The sequence below is a fragment of the Mya arenaria genome, chromosome 9 (genome assembly GCF_026914265.1).
Source record: "Mya arenaria isolate MELC-2E11 chromosome 9, ASM2691426v1".
Taxonomy (NCBI): Eukaryota; Metazoa; Mollusca; class Bivalvia; order Myida; family Myidae; genus Mya; species Mya arenaria.
In genome coordinates, this window is record NC_069130.1 from 38470696 (window position 1) to 38493362 (window position 22667).

At 33.9% G+C, this 22667-nt stretch overlaps 1 long non-coding RNA gene across 1 annotated transcript; it reads left to right on the forward strand.

Annotated features, from left to right (window-relative positions):
* Window positions 1-184: 184 nt before the first annotated feature.
* On the forward strand, window positions 185-14115 carry LOC128246906 (uncharacterized). The gene is made up of 4 exons (XR_008263391.1): window positions 185-416; window positions 7354-7427; window positions 12668-12789; window positions 13200-14115. It is a non-coding gene; the product is annotated as an uncharacterized LOC128246906 (long non-coding RNA).
* Window positions 14116-22667: the final 8552 nt, after the last annotated feature.

Genomic DNA, 22667 nt, shown 5'->3' on the forward strand with positions numbered 1-22667 from the left:
ATAGCAGAAAGCGCAAAAAATATTTAATGATTGGTAAATGCTAAAAGATTTATTGTGGTCTACTATAGTCTCATAAGGTAGAAATACCGTGTGTAATGCTCATTTCTTTCAAATTTAACTCGATATCCTTCATAAGAACCATTGTTTTCGACATTTATTCATTCTTTTAGGAATATTGAAACAACATTATTAATTGTGGTAAACCTTATCTGGCAGTACTTAAGAGTGCATCTTTGACTTTATTACTCGAGTGAATGCACCTTCAAACCGGTTTAACACCAACATGTCACAGTAATCAATACCATCTGTGTTAAGATGTCGGGAATGTGTTAGACGAATGATTTTGTTTTATGGAGCTTTGAAGAGCGATGAATGGCACTAAAGTGGTGCCAAATGGATATCTCAAACACCCATTGGTAAGTCATTTATTTTTTTCCATTTAATTTTTTGTCTTGATTTTTGAATATATAAACAGTCAATAAGTAGGACATCTCGTTAAGAACGTTCACTTGAAACAGTCCTCTTCTTATCCACACTTCGACAAGGAGTGGGGCTACTCTGCCTAAATAGCCGTCAACGAGTATTTTAAGAAATATCAAAATAATAAAAAATGGTGTCCCAGTGGTTGCACCAGTCAATTGTTACCATGCCCCCCCCCCCATAGTCCACCTAAATGACCGTCAATGGGTCTTTTGACGATTTTAAGACTATGGCAGTTACAGGGATACACATGAAATGTCAAATAATAAAAAAAAAGTATCCCTAATTGCTCATTATTGTAGCTACCCCCCCCCCCCCCCCCAGTCTAAAATTATAGACGTGTAATACATTCTTCCAATCCTTACTGGTTGACGGTACATTTCCTAACAGGGCACAAATCCTGAACACCGGCTAAAACACGCATTTGTTTACCGTGATCGATTATTCGATGATCTAGATAAATACAGAGGCTTGCCTTGGTCACACTTGCAAAGTTTCATCTTGTTTTGTTAAGCATTTTTCTAAAAAATGCCATTTATTTAATATAGCATACTTTTTAATTATAATTGTATGACCATGTATTTTCGCTTTTCAAGTGTTCGGTATTTGTGCCCTCCATAGCGTATTTTGAAGGGTGATTTACTATCCATAAAATTGAACGATTTTCGACATAATATTGACGAGATCGTGAATCTGTACTTTGACAGCTGTTTTCACATGAACCAAAGATGTTTCATACGAAAGTTTAACTTACTACAACATAAACTCTCCAAGATAATTGTAAAAAACATCAGAAAGTGTTCGGATTTGTGACCTTAGCCAGTAACGTCTAAACGGGTTTGTGCAAAAACCGGGGGTGTTTTGAAAAATATTGAAATTGTATTAAGTGAAGTATTTTATGGTTTAAATTGATCATAAAGGTTTATATTCATACTTTACCATGTAAGTGAAAAGTTATTTTGCATTAAAACACATTATTTACCTTTCCAATAAAACAAAAGTTGACTGACACAGACAACAATTATGCCAAGCGGAACAACTCGACCCAATCGTAATAACTCGGCCACCACTGACAAGCTTCTAGATAGACCTCGAAAATACAATCGTAACAACTCAGCCATGGCCGAAATGTTCCAATTGTTTAAAAATTGTGCCCTGAAGCCTTGCAGGTGCCCTTCATGTATATATCGCTATGTTTTGACAGCAAGAAATGAAAAATAAACGTCAAACTCATAATTATTCATAGGATATGACATTTTTATGTATGGAACTGATATAAAATTACATAATCTGGTAATATTTCTTGTTTTATGATATTTTTGAGATATTAAATGCTTTAACCCAGAATCCCGATCGGAATAACTACCCACTTTTGATACTAAACAATTTGTATGTGAAGGATTTGCCATATCAAAAAAGATACAAAAATCCGTAAACGTACAATTCTTTGGCAGGGTTCGACACTAACAGTAGTCCGGTAGTCCGAGACTACCAGATTTATGGTCGGACTACAAGACATTTTAAGTCAATAGTCCGTCGGACTACTAGAAGAAAGTAAATATCACATCAGTTAATTGAGCATAAAATCTTTATTACGCTTAAACTTGCGTAAAACGTGATGTCAAGAAGCCGATTATCACCGGTAAACACTCATTGTAAAGCTTGCCGAAGATGGCCGGGCAGTTCCGGACAACATGGACTGTTAACCGAATTTCGCGCGCATTTCGTATAGCCTTTCGATTAATGTTTAAACCAGTCAGTAGAATGTCTTTATTTAGAAAGGGAAAAAAACATTTTCACACTCTATGGTGTGTTTTAATCGTCAGACATGTGCACCTCTGCTTAAATGTCAGCAAGGTAGATTTGGGTCCAAGTGGCAGATTTTCTAAATCCCTTGCATTTTCAGTCAAAAACAATGAAAGATACGATGCAGATAAACACTTGACGGTTGTAACTATTTTTAGATTTTCTGAAAATACGTCATGATTATTATGGTTTAGGGTATTGTCAAATGTCGGTGTTTATTTAAAGCAAACAGAAGGAATATTATGTCTGGCTTATGCAATCTTTTAAACTGGCTTTTAGAAGAACAGCTGATAAATTAATCATACTGCCAAAACAGGTATAATGCAGTGTAAGTGCAGACGATGACAGAGTTGTGTGCTTTAATTTTCGCGCCAAAATGTAACATTTTATACATTGAAGCTAGGGCCAATAACAATTAACACCACGCCGATAGCGATAAGGCTACACCTACAGTGTCACATGACCTCCGACAAATACCCAGAAGCAGACGATAATAATACAAAAGTTATAAATGACAATCAGATAAAAAATGCATGGAACATGGTAAAACGTAGCAATAAAACCAAGTATAACATTAAATAAGTTCATTATTATTAATTGTATGCAATGTATAATTCAGGTAGAAAAATGTCTAGACTTTAAAATAATTTATTTCTAAATAACATCGGAATTTTGTTACAGTACAATAACAGTCTCTATTTTAAAACTCAAATAAAGGGAAACAAAACATGTATTAATTTCCTATCCGAAAATCAACAAAAAAAGATGTTTGTATAGATCCATTGTCAAAACTCAATGGATTTCGCTGTTTTTCTTCCTTTTTCGATTCAGAATCACCTGTTTTATACAAGTGTAATGCATTATTATCATTATTTATATAACTACCTTATTGTTTCTCTCAATGAATAAATTTCCGTTTTAAATGACATGCAAAACTGTTCTAACAATAAGCATAGAAATTTTGAAACGACCATAGTCATTATACATGCAAAGGTTTTTACTTTGATTTGCGTCATTTTAAAATATGATTTTGTTTTATCTATACGTATATACTTTTTGTGACCTTAAGCTATATATCAGATATTTAATTAAATTTAATAAAAAAATGTAACTCACATAAATTGAGGTGTCTTTTTCACTAATATGTCAAACAAACTTAAATGCAAATGTATATGCCTCGGTTTTAAAACTTTTCGCACAATAAGGAGACAAATTTCAAAATCAAACTAAATCGCAATATATCATCAATATTGTACACTAATTCTCATAATGATATTTCTTATTTTAAGGCTATTAAAACGGAAATATACGTATATTATGTACGTTTACATTAAGACATTTTGAGAATTGAATTAGTCTACTAAACAGTCCCTTGTTATCAATTATAATTTTAGCGGCATAAAGGGAAAATGTCAGTATTTCGGATTTCTTAAACTGTCTTTACTATCTCTCAATTATGAGACATAATTTGTGTTAAATATATATAACAGCGTAATTACACTACTGTTGATATGTGAGGATTGTCGGAGGTCATGGCGGATAGCAACGGCAACTGATAAGCCCTGCCTAATTTGGACGCTAGTTTGAGTGACAGGCAGCGTCATGTTAATTGTTATCTTACTCCCATACAAAAAATAATTAATAACACTTTCGGAATTTATTTCATCATGTTTTTTAAGTATTATATGATATGTTGTTTAGATTAACAAAGAATACTGAATAGTAGGATGCCAATAATCAAATATTGTTTATCAGTAGGATGTCTGTCATTTGTGCCATAACTTAGCAACGATCTCAGTCGAGGTGTTTTAGTGTCAAGTGATTTATTGCAACATTTTCCTGAAAGTGACAGATTATGGGGTATTTTAGCATGGTTTTTAGATTTTTAATCTGAGGTATTTTAGCATAGTTTTTAGCATTTTTTTTGGTTTTAAAATTAAATTTAATGGCCAAAAATTGTTTTGAAGAATGTGGAAATTTTAAGATTGAAACAGATAAAAATCATGACCAATCAAAGGGTTATACTGACAATGTTCTAAGAAGGCTAAGTCTCACAAAACACTGAAGGAATCCGTTGCAGGCTTGCATTTTTATGGACTACCATAGTTTTTGCTGGACTACCCAGATTTGGGATCCAGTAGTCCGAGGGACTACCTTGTGAAAAATGTTAGTGTCTAACCCTGCTTTGGTCTACTAAGATTTAGCTTGTGAATGTCATTTTACAGCGAAATCAACAAGTTAAAAAAATACTCATGACCTGTTCCTTATCAATATGAAATATCTTTAAACTTTTAGGAACATTATGCAAAAAAAAACAACAGTATGTTTTACCTTCGGTATAAGAAAATAACTATTTTCTAATAAAACTACTGTTGAAAAATGTAAGCTAATGAAATGGAAAATAAAAAGATGCTTCCAAACATGCCATATTTTCTTGAGACCATTCAGGGGGATTAATGTTCAAAAGTCTGAAAATTCAGGGGGATTTTGGTAGTATTCAGGGTTTTTTTTAGCAGGTCTAATTTGACAAAATTTCAAAGTATTTTAAGACGCAAGTACACAAAAACAAATTGCCATAATTTTGAAAGACTCCCGAGGGGATTATGTCCAGAATTTAAGGGGATTTGGGTCACATACCAGAGAATTTTCATCATCGCCATGTAGCATTACGGGCATGACACACGTGCCAATTTACCTTGTCTACCCCTTTTTCCAGCACTTCATCTATATTTTAATGAGACACAGCCATATTGCATAATAAAAGCACTCACTTGCAAAATAGAATACTTCACAGAAAAATATGTTTCAGAGACAATTTAATGGGCTTACCTTCCTCTAAAATTGGATACAAAATCTGCTCATTATGATCATAAATGATGACTTTCAGACTAATAGAGAGAATGGAATGATTTATCAATATTTTTCATTTCAATTCCCAAATAGTCAGATTTGTTTGCTTCTGATAAAAAGCAAATGCATAATTTATTGTTTAAGTTCATAAACATATCATCTTTTGGCATTCATCAAAAAATAAAAAACATCACCACCATAATATTAAAATAAATAAAAGTCATTTCATCCGAATTGTCTACTTTCAGTTTCTCTTCTGGAAGTTCTGTTATTTTCCGATATTTGAGATGAAGGTCATGTCATGTATGTAAACATATTAGTGGGTCATAACAAAGAACAGCATTGTCTATTAGTTATTTTAATCCTTTTCTTTACCAAATAATGTACTGTCACCTTTAAATCATAAATCATTTTGATGACAATGACACATGTTTAAACACTTTAATTTGTTACATCCTCTCTGATTGGATAAAACCTATAGTTTTAACCAATGAAAATCGTCCTTTTATCTGACCAGTCTAATTGACATTTCTTATGCAAATTCTGACAGTTTCAATCAAAACAATGCATGAAATGTGCCCTGCTGACTTATTAAGTGTCACCCAATTGGTGTTGTTAAAACACACCATCAGTTGATAATCCAATTAAGACAAGAAGGGCATTATAACTGCAAACAGGCATATATAATTAAACCCTGTGATAATTTTGCGTAATTTTAAACACACTTTTTTTAATTTCGGGGGATTTTCATCCCCTCCGGGAGACCGGGGGATGGGTCGAAATTCCGGGGGATTTTTCCCCCTCCGGGGGATATGGCATGTATGTCAGCTTCTGGGTTGCTTTGAAGTTGAACTGCTCACATGAACCCACAAAAGATGTGTAGGTATGTGCTTAACAATAAAGGATAAAACATTAAAATGAAGCATTTCAAGTGGAGGTTTTCATTAGGGTAGTGCTACCTTAAACACACACTTTACAATTATTTTTTTCTCTTTTTTAATCTATTTTCTTTAACCAATGGACTATACAAACAGTAGGGTCAGTCCCAGTATACAGGACAATTATTCAATAAAATGTTTATCCTTTTGATATCATAATTGGTAAAAAAATATCAAAATGTAAAGAAAAAATAACAGAGACCGGGTTCAAACTGTGGTCGCCAAAATTGCAGTCCAGTGTTGTATCCACTGCTATGAAAGTTTACATTTATTTATTTGATTTAATATATACCTAGCTTGGTAACATTAAGTGATAACATCGACTAGCCAATCACACATAAAAATTAATTATACTAGGTATACCCACCTAGTAATCTTTTTTATGGAAAAAAAATGTGAAAAATCAATTAATTGTAAACTATGTGGTACTTCAGTTAGTTAGTTTCAATGCATTGTACACATTGATACCAAATTCATGTCAGTTTTCGACAATTTTCTCTTCTTTCGCTATTTCATCATACGGTGTATAGCCCCTGAATAAAGTTTTACTCTGTTTCATTGAGTATATTTCTTAAAAATCCTTTCTTTGTTCTAATCTGCTAAAAGGTCACAGTCATGTGAGCATCTTTGAGGCCTCTCAGTTATTATAACCAATGCACCAGTCAATTGTACCAATGCACCAGTCAATTGTAACGGTTACTAACCACGCCACCCCCCCCCCCCCCCGGTCCGGGGGTATACTGGGAATAGTCGGGAATTGGCCGTGTTTTTACTTTCTATGTGGCCACGCAGGGCCGGGTGACCGCAGTGGTTTTGTCTTTGAGCCAAATTTAGCCGAGATTGGGCCTTATATAGAGTCTCTGGTGTGCAGGGGCATTTGGCCGGGGTTTTACCATCAGTTCGTTCCCGCAGGGGAGGGGATTAGACCCAGGGTTGGCTGGACCGAAAGTCAAAGTCCCCGCTATTCCCTGGACCTGGGGGGCGCCAGGGTTACAATTGACTGGTGCACAACATATAAGATATTTATAAAATAAATAAAAGTACAGTTAATCAATATATTTTAATTTTAATGTGGTAAATTAACAAAGAATTAGATAGATGCTTTATGCAAAATCTCACAAAGATGTAAAAAATTACTAAAGAGTTCAGGTTTGCTAGTTTGTAAAAATATTTCATGGAATCATGGTAAATTGTTATATTATATGTCCAATGACAGCCCATATATTTTTTAACTACTTGAACCTTTCTTGTTATAATTCTTATTATTATTTTTTTTTAGTTGATGTGTGATGCTGATAATACAGAGACAGCTAGAGTGACAGAGTTTGATGAATAAACTTAAATTAAAAAACAGTGAGTACAATAATCTATTTTAACATGTCTTGTGTGTAAAGTGTGATTCCGAAGCAGTAAATATATATATATATGTATCTTTAAGTTTTGAATCACAAATTTAGATCAAAGATCTATTATCACACAAAACTTAAAGGATATATATGAAAAGTCATGTGAATTGTGCAAGTCATATAATATAAAATTTATATTGATCAAGTCAAGCCATGCCATGTAAAAAAAAACTGACATCATATCAAAGATTGTATGAATCATTCTCAGAGCTATTGAAAATATTTAATTGGTTGTAAGCGGACCATGCACGGTAATTTTGAGTAACCCCACCAGCCAATACAATATGGCTAAAAAGGCTTTGATAATATTTTTTATCTAATGTTTATCTTTCCTAAAATATTTATATTTATAAATCTATTTACCAGTATAAATCTGTATTTATTTATTTTATTAATGCATTTATTTGCTCACTAATATATACAATACACTTATCGTTGTATAATGTCTAGCTAATACATGTATACAAATATGCATAATATGCATAATTATTGGGGGGGGGGGGGGTCATAATTACCTATGGTGTACTGTCTTGTTCTTACGAAGATATGATTTTGACTAAAATCCTTACTGAAAAGGCAGTGCAGACTGGCCTGTTTAAATAATTAATTAAATCTTAATGGGTTTAAATGTATTTTATTTTATTTTTAAAGATATTTTAGAGTTTAAAAGGAAGAGAGTCTGTTTTTAAAGACTAAATGATTATATAGTCAGGATAAAAAATAATTATTTTTCAAAATCAAGTTCAAATAATTTTCCATTATTTGGCAAATGGAAAAAAGCTTTATATATTAAGAATGTTTTACTCGATAGAAAGTAGGCCTAGTATCTTTTGCATTGCAACACTAAGAAAGTAAATATTTATTTTTTGTCTTTTACCAATTCCATCAAAGTCTGTGAGTGGCTCATGATGCTTAGGCCTGCCAATTGAATGGTTTTCGAAATCATAAATTGAGACAACTTATAACTTTAATAAAATCTTCAAAGCTTTCAATAACTTAACATGTCATCCACCTTATTGTCTCAATTTAAAAATAGTTTTTCACTCAACAACTTACTTATTAATCAGGATAATAATTTGATAATGACTATCACTATCATTCTGTAAGATAATGTACTGGTACATAAATTTAATCCCCAATATATCAGATGAGTGTGATAGTATATGCTCTTAATAGTTGTAGCCCAGAATTATACGTAGGAAACAATAGAGTCATTGGACTGTTACACGAATTTCAATAGCTCGAAATTCGCCTTTTATTTGTACCAGCATGGGAAAACCCTGTTATGTTAATACATATAGCCCGGAAGTAACAAATAAAATGTGAATTTCGAGCTATTGACAGTCCAATGACTCTATTGTTTCCGAAGTAATGTGTGTATATTACAACGGTTTAATTTTGTTTGTACCGGAGGATTAGGTCGGAAAAACTAGAATAGCTATAATTCCGGGCTATATGTATTAATATATATATATATATATATATATATATATATATATATATATATATATATATATATATATATATATATATATAAATGCACGAAATCAATGTGGGATTTTCATTAAGTTTTGGTTAAACCATCTTTGTAACAAATTACAGTTACTTCCAAATTACATCTTATTCTACATAATACAAACTGGAGGACAGTTCTTTTTATTTGGTAATGTTAAGAGACTTGAAGACAAAAAAAAATGTTTAAATTCAGAAAACCTTACACAAAGTAGAAACCTTCTATTAATGTCATTATCTTGAAAAAATGAACATGCCTTTTAGCAAAATTTTTGTATCAGTCTGTGAAAATCTACATTTTGCCTTCGACATGTTATACAATTTAAGTATATTTACATGGAAATTAAGTTCAATTCTAAATTGACAGTCATGTATTTCTTCCAAAATTTTCATAGTATAAGGAACATGAATTTTTTATGAATTTAAGTGCATAACTGCAGATAATGATCATTATCTTAAATCAATTACAAGCCAATTCATAGTCATGCATATAGCCGCCTTTTCAAAATATGATAGTGATTGTCTCAAATGACCAGTCTTTCTCTGTGGGGGGTGGGGGCGGTCAGTCATAAGGAAACCTTTAAAAGGCATATTCATTCAGCCAATCAGATGTCAGGTTCAGTGAAAGGGGCGATGCCAGGTCAAGTAAAAAGGGGTGGAGCTAAAATAAATACTGACATTCAATGAAGATAGATCCCCCTTTGGCCTCACAAATATGTATCAGTCACACTAGGGGGTGTGACAGGGTCAAGCCATAATGGAGCCATAGGCAAGCAGACTTTTATTAACCCAACAACAGGTGTAATTTTTACCAACTGAGGAAAAAACTTTAGAGGTTTTATTATTGCTCATTTTTTTATACAAATTAAATATCTAACAATGACAAATATAAAATATGATAATTCAAGCATAATATTGACACCAAACATGACACATCTTGCAAATGGTCTTGAATAAAATTCCTACACTTTTTATAATGATAATACATGGGACCAATATCAAAACCATTATCCTGTTAAATAGGACAATGGATTTGATATTGGTAATTCGCAGACAATACAATGTAATTAAGTAAAAAAAATACACAGTATGCACATCTGGCTTCAAACAAAAATTGTTGCTTAGGCCAAAAAAAAGTATTCATAGTTTCCATTTAAATATCAAAAAAGGTAGGCATACGGTAACTGTTGTTTTTTTTAGGACCATGTTTCTTTGGCAAACTGACCTATATCAGGGAATTATTAAGGTCTTTACTAAAAAAGCACATATTGATCAAAACACCAAAAACAAAAAAGGATCAGAAGGATGAAAATAGGGTCAGTTGGGCGGAAACAAAGATTTTTGAATCCTTATTTTGTCAATGATGTCATGTCAGTGATCAAAATGATAACACAATTTAAGCCCTGCATTCTGGAATGTGGGGCTAAATTCTTGATTGTGTTATAGTAGGGCCAAAAATAAAATGATTTGGTTAGGGTTACATCCTTTTTAAAAACAGAAAGAGTAAAAAGTATAAAGGATTACATTTTTAAAATACATAATATATATGCGTTTTCACTTTAAAATACATGCATTGTTACAGTCTTGTTTTCAGTAAGTAACTTTTCCTTAAATGCATTCTTTGGAAAGTAATTTAAGGTTTATTATTCAAAATATATGTTAGTCAACTTGTGTATGTATTGATTTCCAGCTTTTTTATTTTTTGTTTAAACTTTATGTATTAGAATTTCTTTGCGTAAATACCTGCTTATGTGATAAAAGACTGCTGACTAAAGATTAGATTTCAGATTTTGATATTTCCATTCCAAATTTAATGTTTTACAGCTTAAACTGCTACTAACAGTTTAAGAAAAATGCATAAAACATCAATTTTGGATGGAAGTATGAAAAGCTGCAATCTGATATTTTGTCAGCAGTCTTTTATCGCTGGTTTGCAGATATTTACGCAAAAATTCGCTTGTTCGAAGACAAAATTTTTAAAAAAAGTTGTCAAAACGTTCAATCTGTGAGGTTGCAGCTTTAATATAAGACTAACATAAATATTAAAAACACATGAGGCCGCTTTAATATTAACATGTCAATATCAAAAAGAAGATGAAAACTGAAAACTATGAGAAAGTGTTTTTATAATTAAAAATAAATTGCTTAAAGCAAATATCTGAAATTAATAATTGTCATGCAAAGCAGCCTGTAATGAATATGAATATTAGATTTTGGCCTTGAACACCTTTTTATGAAGAGTGTTTTGAAGTAAGGATTATCATAATGCTGAACTTAATATTGTACTGTAGCTTTGTAGCAAATCCTTATGATTAAAGTCACTGTGTCTTCCTTATGCTGTGATAAAGATCTCCATAGTAACATTTCTAAACCTAATAAATTAAGTGAAAAAGGGTGTTTATTGGGGGTAATAAAACACATCTTGATAATGGCCAATTAGTTTTAATCTTTCAAGTGTTGGTAGGATGGGAGGGGGGTCTTAACTTTTGAACTGCCAATATTTTCCTGGTTATTTTGTCCACCATGTCAAAATGATCTGGGTTGTTTTGTCAACCCTGTCTAAATGGGTTGGACGTGTTTTGTCCCCTTAGTCAAAAATGACATGGGATGTTTTGTCCTACATTTTTATAAAGGAGTTCAGAATAAATAACACATTAGTTTTCGTGCTTATGTAAAATAAATGCAAATGACTTTCATTATAAGTTTAAAAAATACTCTTAACGCTGCATTCTCACAGATTTACCATTTTTACAACTTTTTTATTTTTGTCTTGGAAAGAGCAAATTTTTGCGTAAATATCTGGAACCCATTGATGTAAGATTGTTGATAAAAAAACAGATCTTAGATTTTCATATTTTCGAAAATGTTTTAGAGCTTAAAACCTTACTAACGGTTTAAGAAAAATGCATAAAACATCAATTTATGAACTTAAATATAAAAATCCGCGATCTAATTTTTTGTCAGCAGTCTTATTAACTGGTTTCCATGGATTGTAGCGAAAATTGGCTTGTTCCAAGACAAAAATTAAAAAGTTGTCGAAATGTTTAATCTGTGATAGTGCAGCTTTAATTATGGTAGCTTTTCAGTCATTTGCCTATATATGTCTATTTGATTCAGTAAATACTTCATAATATTAAAGCTAGGCTTATTAGGATATGCTTATTTTTCATTGGGTTCTATTTTTAGCACATAACAGCTTCATTACAAGAATATATTAATTATTATTAAAGCTGCATGCACTCTCACAAATTTACCGTTTTTACAACTTTTTTATTTTTTTGTCTTGGAAAGAGCAAATTTTTGGGTTTAATAGTATCTGCAAACCAATGATAAAAGACTGCTGACATAGATCATATCGCAGATTTGCATATTTTCGTTTGAAAGCCAATGTTTTGTGGGTTAAACTATTACTAACAGTTAAAGAAAAATGCATGATCTAATTTTTTGTCAGCAGTTTTATATCACTGGTTTTCATGGATTCTTGAAAAAAAAATACTTCCTCTGTTAGCCAATTGAGAACAAAATCAAGAGGTTTTGGGTTTTGCTGTTTATATGTTCTGGAATTTTTCAAAAGCATTTATTTATAGGACTTATGAATTTTATGTACAGCATTCTGTATATTGTCAAGTGTCCTTTTTTAAATTATATACAACATGTATAAATTTAATGTTTCAGGAAATAACCACCATCTCTCTCAGAGGTCATCTTTCTCATTATTGTGGGAAACCTCAAAGGGCATCAGGAAAACCTTCATCAACCTCTTTGTGCCCAGTGGCTTGTGCAACAGTGTTTCAGAAGTATAAATACCTTTTTAATTTGTGTATATCAATTGTATAATGACTTGTTTTTATATATTAAATATATATATATATATGATTTATTATATATATATAGATGGTTAATCTTATGACTTCCTGATAGTATTTAAGTTGTGAAATATTAAATAATCTTATCATAAAAAATGCTTGGAAATGACAATAAAAAAAAGATATTTGTCGAATAGGAAGTTTCACCTGTCCTGTTTATATTACAAATCATTTTAAATCAGACAGAAAATTCAATATACTTGTTGTATCTCACTGTTGATTTGTCTTCACATTTTGTATTGTCACATCAAGCCTGTTTGAACATCCTAGAGAAGATAAGTGTATAGAAGCGGATATGATATAATAAATATGCATATAAATGTGCTTGGGATTATTTTCAGATTATCATTAAAATGGGGATAATGGATGACTGGCCACACATATGGGGCTATGGACAAGCTTCAGAGCAGGCTGCCAGGTGGTGGTGTTAGTAGTTTATACTCCGGGTCCCGGCGTGAGCACATTGAAGGGTCCCAGAGTGACGGTTCAACCACCCACACCTATCCTGGGCAGAACCAGTACTAGGTGCCTTCACCTCTGCAAGGAACTGACAGCTTCTGTACATGCCAGGTGCAGTGGTACAGTGCGAATGGTCGTAGAAAGGATTTCATAACCAATCACAACAGAGGTCACCTGGTCCGCCCGGGAATCGAACCCGGGATGTCCAATTCAGAGTCCAACGCTCTACCGATTGAGCTGACCGGGCGGACATATTAGCTACATTAGATGACAAGCCATCTATGCTGGACATTCTTCACAATAAAATGTGATGTCACAGGAGCTGTCTATCTCAACAGCTCACACTGTCCGTATTTGACTAAAGGAATGAATGAAGTCACTGCAGAAGTTAGATTGAGGAATGTCCATGTCACTACCCATCATTTGGAAGGAGTTGGATAAAAAAAGTGTGGCCTATGTATTGAAACAGGTCCGATTTCCAGTTACGGACAGTCTTGATTTGTCTGATTACATTTTTGACCAACATGATGGTCTAAAAGAACACTTACTGGTAACTGGTAAAATCATGGCCCAGTTGTTCCAAGAGGCAGGCGAGTGGGAAGTTACTAGACTCCATTTCTTTATGGGCTGATCTGAGGTTCCAGTTCAGTTAAAGTACTGATAGAACACCAAGTGTTTGCCATAATACAGCAACATTTCATTTGTAACTATGTATTTGTTTGAATTGTTGAAACAGTACTGTTTACTAAATAATGTGTATGTATATGAAGAATAATATTATAAATAATTTGTAAGAACCTTTTGATATTAAGTAAAATGTCGATAAGTCTAAATATGTATCTGCGAATCATTTTTGTATATCTGTAAAGATTACATTGCCTATATTCCTCAATTTATATTTTTCTTTTAGCCAGTCAATAACTTTGTTAAGTTCTATCTTCAAAATTGTCGGGACAGGGATTATAGCCCTTAATTAACCCAAATATGTAACATTCAATGCAAAATTGGCTGCAATTAGGCAGTTCAGATGCAGGAACAAACATCACTTGGGTCCTTAATAATAGCTTTCCATCTGACATTGAAGATCCAATAAAAGGAATTTGTCTTGTGACTGTTTATTAACTCTCAATTTATTGAAAGTGAAATTACTTACATGATTTGTAAGAACTAAATTATAATGATATCAAATGATTGTTTAAATTAAATAAAATAGATGATTACATACATGAACTATTTTTATTTCTTGTTTGTCAATATGAAGAGTAATGCAATGGCTTTTAAATTTCATAAAAAAGGATGGAAAAATGTATGTTTATTGTTTAAGCAATTAATTAAGTAATAAAAGTTTTTTTTTTTCTTTTTTTCAAATTGTGCTATCTTATAATACAGATCGTTATTTGTTTAATTTTGGTACAAATGAAGTATATAAGGTATGTCTAATGTTACAAATAGCAAAAATTCAAATGCAAATCATGGTGACTTGACTAAATGTGAATGCTAATTGAATCAAAATAGTTAATAAATAATAATGTTCATTTGAAACAATTGAGAGTATAAGTTTGGTTTGTGTATGCCATATATTCCCAGGGGGGGGGGGAAGGGGGGGGAATGAAAAAATGAAAAGTATATTACTATGCGCAGTGCTATAATAATTAATAAGTAAATGTTTTTGTGATCACCGTCTGTCGTCCGTCCGTCCGTAAACTTTTACTTTAAACGACATCTCCTCATAAACCGCTTAGCCAATTTCTTCCAAACTTTACAGGAATGTTCCTTGGGTGGTCCCCTTTGAAAATTGTTCAAAGAATGGAATTCCATGCAGAACTCTGGTTGCCATGGCAACGGAAAGGAAAAACTTTAAAAATCTTATTTTTCAAAACCACAAGGCCTAGAGCCTTAATATTTGGTATATAGCATCATCTAGTGGCCCTCTACCAAAATTGTTAAAACTATCCCCCTGGGGTCAAAAATGGCCCTGCCCCGGGGGTCACTTGTTTTACATAGACTTACATAGGGAAAACTTTAAAAATCTTCTTCTCAAAAACCACAAGGCCTAGAACCTTGAAAATTCTCCTGGGGTCAAAAATGGCCCCGCCCCAGGGGTCACTAGTTTCATTACATAGTGTTATATAGTAAATCTTTAAAAATCTTCTCCGAAACTGTAAGGCCCAGGGCTTAGATATTTGGTATACAGCATCATCTAGTGGACCTCTACCAGATTTGTTCAAATTATTGCCACAGGGTCAAAATTGACCCCGCCTAGGGGGTCCTTGTTTTTACGTAGTGTTATATAGTAAATCTTTAAAAATATTCTTCTCCAGAACCGTAAGGCCAGGAGAATAGATATTTGGTATACAACATCATCTTGTGGACCTCTATCAAAGTTGTTCAAATTATTGCCACAGGGTCAAAATTGGCCCCGCCCTGAAAGTTATTTGTTTTTATATAGTCTTATATAATAAAACTTTAAAAATCCTCTTCTCCAAAATATAAGACCTAGAGCTTTCATATTTGGTATATAGTGTTACCTAGAAGACCTACACCAAAGGTATTCAAATTATTGTCCCGGGGTCAAATTGGCCTTGCTCAGGGGTCATTTGTTTTTACATTGTCTTGTCACTGAACATCTTTTCCTCTGAAAGTAAAGGTCAGAATGACTCCATACTTGATATGTAGCATCCTTACATGGTCCTTTCTCAACTTTGTTCAAATGGTTTTGTTTGGCCCCTTTTAGGGGTCACCAGAGCAAAAAATAGAAAAACCTTTAAACAACTTGATCTTATTAACTGCTTGATGGATCTTCAAGTCTGAAGCATCCTAGCATGGGCCTCTGTCAGGTCTTTCAAATAATTTTGTTTGGCCCCTTTTAAGGGCCACCAGAGCTAAAATTAGTAAAAAAACATAACATTTTCTTCGCATGAACCCCTTGATAGATCTTCAGCAAATTTGGTTTGAAGTGTCCTTGCATGGACCTCTCTTAAATTTGTTCACATAATTTTGTTTGGCCCGGTTGCCATGGCAACCTAAAGGAAAATGTCAACAATTGGTTATAATCATCTTCTTCTCCTAAACCGCTTTGACAATTTTGATGAAACTTCATAGGAATGATCCTTGATTGGTGCTTTTTCAAAATTGTTCAAAGAAATTAATTCCATTTAGAACTCTGGTTGACATGGCAACCTAAAGGAAAAGTGTCAACAATTGGTTACAATCATCTTCTCCTAAACCGCTTGGGCAATTTTGATGAAACCAAGAATGATCCTTGGTTGGTGCTTTTTCAAAATTGTTAAAAAAATTTAATTCCTTGCAGAACTCTGGTTGCCATGGCAACCTGAAGGAAATTATAGGCTGTCGTGTCCGCGCTGTGACTTTCTCTTATATGGACAGATTTTAAAATGAAAATGCCATATGTTTTCAACATACCAAGACAATGTGTCGTGTGCAAGACCCATGTCCCTACCTCTAAGGTGAAAGATACACAAAGTGTTTATTCACAATGGAATGCTGAATATGAGGATATAAAGAGTGTTGGCTGTCATTTAGTATGATTGTTGTTTTTTTTGCTCAGAGGCAATTTAATATAACTTGCAATATGTATTTGACACATAAAGGCAAGATCAACTTTTTATACGCCCGAAGGGTCGTATTATGTTATGGCCTCCATCGTCTGTCCGTCTGTCTGTCCGTCTGTCCGTCCGTTAGCAATTCCGTGTCCGGGCCATAACTTGGTAACTAATAAAGCGATTTTCAAATAACTTTATACAAATCATCACTACATTAAAAGGATGTGTCGCGCGCAATTTCCAGGTCCATACCTTAAAGACTAGAATCACCATGGGGGTGCGTTAGCAATTCCGTGTCCGGGCCACAACTTTGTAAATAATAAAGTCATTTTCAAATAACTTTATTCAAAGCATCATTACTTTAAAAGGATGTGTCGCGCGCAATTTCCAGGTCCACACCTCAAAGACTAGAATCACCATGGGGGGGGGGGGGCGTTACAACTTTGTCTCTAATAAAGTCATTTTCAAATAACTTTATACAAAGCATCATTACATTAAAAGGATGTGTCGCGCGCAATTTCCAGGTCCATACCTCAAAGACTAGAATCACCATGGGGGGGGGGGGTTACAACTTTGTCACTAATAAAGTCATTTTCAAATAACTTTATACAAAGCATCATTACATTAAAAGGATGTGTCGCGCGCAATTTCCAGGTCCATACCTCAAAGACTAGAATCACCATGGGGGGGGCGTTACAACTTTGTCACTAATAAAGTCATTTTCAAATAACTTTATACAAAGCATCATTACATTAAAAGGATGTGACGCGCAATTTCCAGGTCCATACCTCAAAGACTAGAATCACCATGGGGGGGCATTAGCAATTCTGTTTCCGGGCCATAACTTGGTTACTAATAAAGCGATTTTCAAATAACTTTATACAAATCATCACTACATTAAAAGGATGTGTCGCGCGCAATTTCCAGGTCCATACCTCAAAGACTAGAATCACCATGGGGGTGCGTTAGCAAATCCGTGTCCGGGCCACAACTGGTCACTAATAAAGTCATTTTCAAATAACTTTATACAAAGCATCATAACATTAAAAGGATGTGTCGCGCGCAATTTCCAGGTCCATACCTCAAAGACTAGAATCACCATGGGGGGGGCGTTAGCAATTCTGTGTCTGGGCCACATCTTTGTTACTAATAAAGTGATTTTCAAATAACTTTATACAAATCATCACTACATTAAAAGGATGTCACATGCAATTTCCAGGTCCATACCTCAAAGTCTAGAATCACCATGGGGGGACGTTAGCAATTCCATGTCCAGGCCATAACTCAAAGACTAGAATCACCAATGGGGGGCGTTAGCAATTCTGTGTCCTGGCCACATCTTTGTTACTCGTCCGTTAGCAATGGGGGGACGTTAGCAATTCCATGTCCAGGCCATAAATCAAAGACTAGAATCACCAATGGGGGGCGTTAGCAATTCTGTGTCCTGGCCACATCTTTGTTACTCGTCTGTTAGCAATTCCGTGTCCAAAAGGATGTGTCACGCGCAATTTCCAGGTCCATACCTCAAAGACTAGAATCACCAGGGGGGGGGGCGTTAGCAATTCTGTTTCCGGGCCACATCTTTGTTACTCGTCCGTTAGCAATTCCGTGTCCGGGCCATAACTTGGTAACCAATAAAGCGATTTTCAAATAGCTTTATACAAATCATCACTACATTAAAAGGATGTGTCGCGCGCAATTTCCAGGTCCATACCTCAAAGACTAGAATCACCATGGGGGGGGGGCGTTAGCAATTCTGTGTCTGGGCCACATCTTTGTTACTAATAAAGTGATTTTCAAATAACTTTATACAAATCATCACTACATTAAAAGGATGTCACATGCAATTTCCAGGTCCATACCTCAAAGTCTAGAATCACCATGGGGGGACGTTAGCAATTCCATGTCCAGGCAATAACTCATAGACTAGAATCACCATGGGGGGGGGGCGTTAGCAATTCTGTGTCCGTGCCACATCTTTGTAACTCGTCCGTTAGCAATTCCGTGTCCGGGCCATAACTTGGTAACTAATAAAGCGATTTTCAAATAACTTTATACAAATCATCACTACATTAAAAGGATGTGTTGCGCGCAATTTCCAGGTCCATACCTCAAAGACTAGAATCACCATGGGGGGCATTAGCAATTCTGTGTCCGGGCCACATCTTTGTTACTCGTCCGTTAGCAATTCCGTGTCCGGGCCATAACTTGGTAACTAATAAAGCGATTTTCAATTAACTTTATACAAATCATCACTACATTAAAAGGACCTCAAGCCGAATCTTCTTCGGGCGTATAATGCTCCGTTTCGCGGTGCTTTTGTTATGTAGTTGTTCATAGATCAATGTCACATTGGGGGGCATTTGTCACATACTTTGACAGCTCTTGTTCAATATTCTTTGAGAAACAAGCTATATTAATAACAAAGGTTAAACTCTTTTACTCAGGTGAGCGATTTAGGGCCATCATGGCCCTCTTGTTTTATGTATTATTTATTTATCATATGCATTGACAATTGATTATAATATCATAATATATTATTTATTCTTTTATTGTATGTATTCTAGATCATTAAATAAATATAAGTAAATATGCATTCAAATTTCTGTATGTAGTCTTAAATAATAAATGTTGATATTGTTAAGACCAAAATCCGCTGGACTTTAGACCAATATTCCCTGGAATTCAGACTAAAATCCACTGCAAAGCCTCTCAAAAGTATGGTAGCATGTATTTGTGTCTGTCTTTTACCTTAAAGGTTGTACCCACCAGGAATACTTTTTGTATCCTCTCAAAATTCAGACTAGGAAACTGACTTGAGGTTGAATATATAAGATTATGTTTTTCATCATCTTCAGACAAATAGAAAATAGCTATCAGCTAAAATCTTATTCAACAATAAATGTTTGAGAATGCTAAATATTAGCAGTACACATGGTATAAATCTTGTGAAACACATAGCAATAACGTGCTAAATAATGCACGTGAATCTAGGTAACTTGTAGTAGTAGAAGTCAAGTATCATCTTGGTTTATTACAGCAGAAGCAGTGATTACGAACTTCGTAATCACAGCCCCAGAAACAGAAGCGTTTTTGTTAAATCTCCCAGGTTGCGGAAACATGGCACATCGCAGGTGCGGATCCAGGAATTGATGTTAGAGGGGTAGTAACTTAGGGGCGCAACTTTTGACATGTGCTCCTCCCTCAGAACCGAAAGTATATGGCATAAACTGTTTTACGGGAATTTGGGGTTACTCCCTCATGTATGTAGTCGGAAATGGTGCATTATGAGCTTATTTTATTACCTTTGTTTCTCCGATATTGATGAAAACAGTAAACTTCGATTATTTTAGAGGTGGCGCACGCCGGGCGCTTAAACCGCTAGCGCTTCGACCAAATTCCTTGAGCTACACAGTCGGTCCAAGGCCAATTCCCCGCTATTTTGGCGCGAACACAAAACCATCGACTGTCCCCCCGGACCTGGGGTGGGGGATGCTTACCATTGACTGGTGCATTACTTTAGCGACAGCGATAGGTTTTCATATTACTTTTTCCCTGTTTGAATGTAATATCTTAATTGTCTGTTAATATGTTCACTGATAAAACTTTTGCGGCCTGGCACATTGCATCTCATTAGTCATGGCAGTATTCTTCAAGTTCAGGCTTCTTTTTTTCAAAATTCAAAATGTTTATTTTCTAACCCATTCATTGATTTATCAACACCATATTCACACATTCTCATTTACAAGAGGTTTGATAGTGATAAATCAAATGTGTAACGCATGGCACCATCACTCTGGTGAACGAGAATAATTTCATATAGCACAATGTACATGAAATAATGACAGTATGGCGAGTCGTTCCTTCACTATTTTTACCCATAAATACCATAAATTAAGCCTTTTCATACAATAGATCTCCATCACCTCTCCGACTCCTTTATAATTTGTGTAAATATATGAACATAATCATGTGGTCTTTAACAAAGATAGAAGTGTAAAAAAGTTTATATCTTCGACTTCAAAGAACTTCATTAATGCTAATTCTTGACCAAATTTTAGTTGCCTTTAACCTTGAAAATAATCGGTTAAATGGCAAGATGTTTGTAATCAAGCTTAACGACAGCGTTTTTGTGACATTGATGAAAGATGGATTTTTTTGTTTGTCTTTTTTTCAATCGGATAAAAAATTGTACTAGTATCTGATACAGGGTTAATGAAGCAATACGATGGTTAGACGTCATGCTAACCATTGTATAGTATAACAGCGATGAGGAATATGGATAAGTCGACAGTTGACAGGTAAGGACATTGTAAGAAGTGTCATTTTGCTAATTTTTGCTTTAAATATGGCAATATTTTTCTTTATTCCCATTTCCTACATGTTCCCATTACAAAATCTTACCTGTCCTTCCAATTGGAAATTTCCCATTTTAAAACTGAACTTTATTCTCCAATTGGAATTTTCCCATTAACCAAATATTCCAATTGGAATTTTCCAATGTTCATACTTTCCCACTTTGAATGTGGGAATCCTCCAATTGGAAAGATTCACTCATGGGAAGGATTCGCAAACAAATGCCTTAAATGAATCTATCGGTTCTTCATTTTTAATGAATATATTATTTTTCATGTAATGAGTGTAAAATATTCTTAATTAAACAGTCAATTTCAATTTTAAAAATTATGTTCCAAATTCTCCCACAATTTTAATAGAGCCAGTTTTCCAATTGGAAAAGCTTGAAAAAGCCATTTTCCAATGGGAAGGCCATTTTCCAATGGGACTCCCATTGGAAAAGTTGACTTTAAATGCCAAAAAAACATATTTCTAAATTAAATTTCAGGAAACAAAAAATATCTCTTATTAGTATTACCTAACACATTTTAAAAATACAAAAATAAAAAACATTGGGTGAAAAATAAAAAAAATAAGTTTGCAAAAATTCCGGATTTGCAAACTTAATCCGGATGCTGTTTTATCAGAGATTTGTTCAAAATTCGTGTGTATTTTACGGAAAAGCCCGTACCATACAGCTTTGTTTTCTGTTTCAAAATTATCTAAACTAGCCAATCAACTCTGTCTCATAATTGTATGATGATTTGGTCTTTCAGCTGGGACTAATAGGAAAATGCTTTCGGATGATATATAGAATAGTTATGGAATAGTTAAAACCAGTGTTTTAAATGCACCTTCTGACCTCACAATTGCCAAATATCGTTATCAAAATAGCAATTACCACACACACACACACACACACACACACACACAAATAATTGTTGATTGGAGGATGTCGAACATAAGAACATAAGTGTAATATGAAACTTAATTTCATATAAAGTGAAAGATTAATCTGTCAAACACGGTCAAATGTCAGTTCCACTGTTAAACAGATCTTCACAATGATCAATTGGATACTAAATAATGTTGGATGACATGAATTAAAATCTTAATAATTAAAAATGATTTCTTGATCATTTAGATTTTAATTTAGGTCATCTAACTGACTTGGAATACAATCTTATTGGCTGACACATTGTCAACGCAAAATCTGACGCTGAGATTGTGTATCGCACGAGTGGCAGTGGAACACCCGCGAAAGATATTAATATATAATATATTATGTATTGCGTGTGAAGTTGAATACTTGCTAAGCTAATAATGCTAGTATATATTTGGCAATTTAATTAATTTTCCTAATAATTTAAAGACCATACAAACTGCTCTCAGAAAAAAAGTAAGTGTTTACACTTTTGGCCATGATTATGACGTCATCGAAAGTTACCAAAA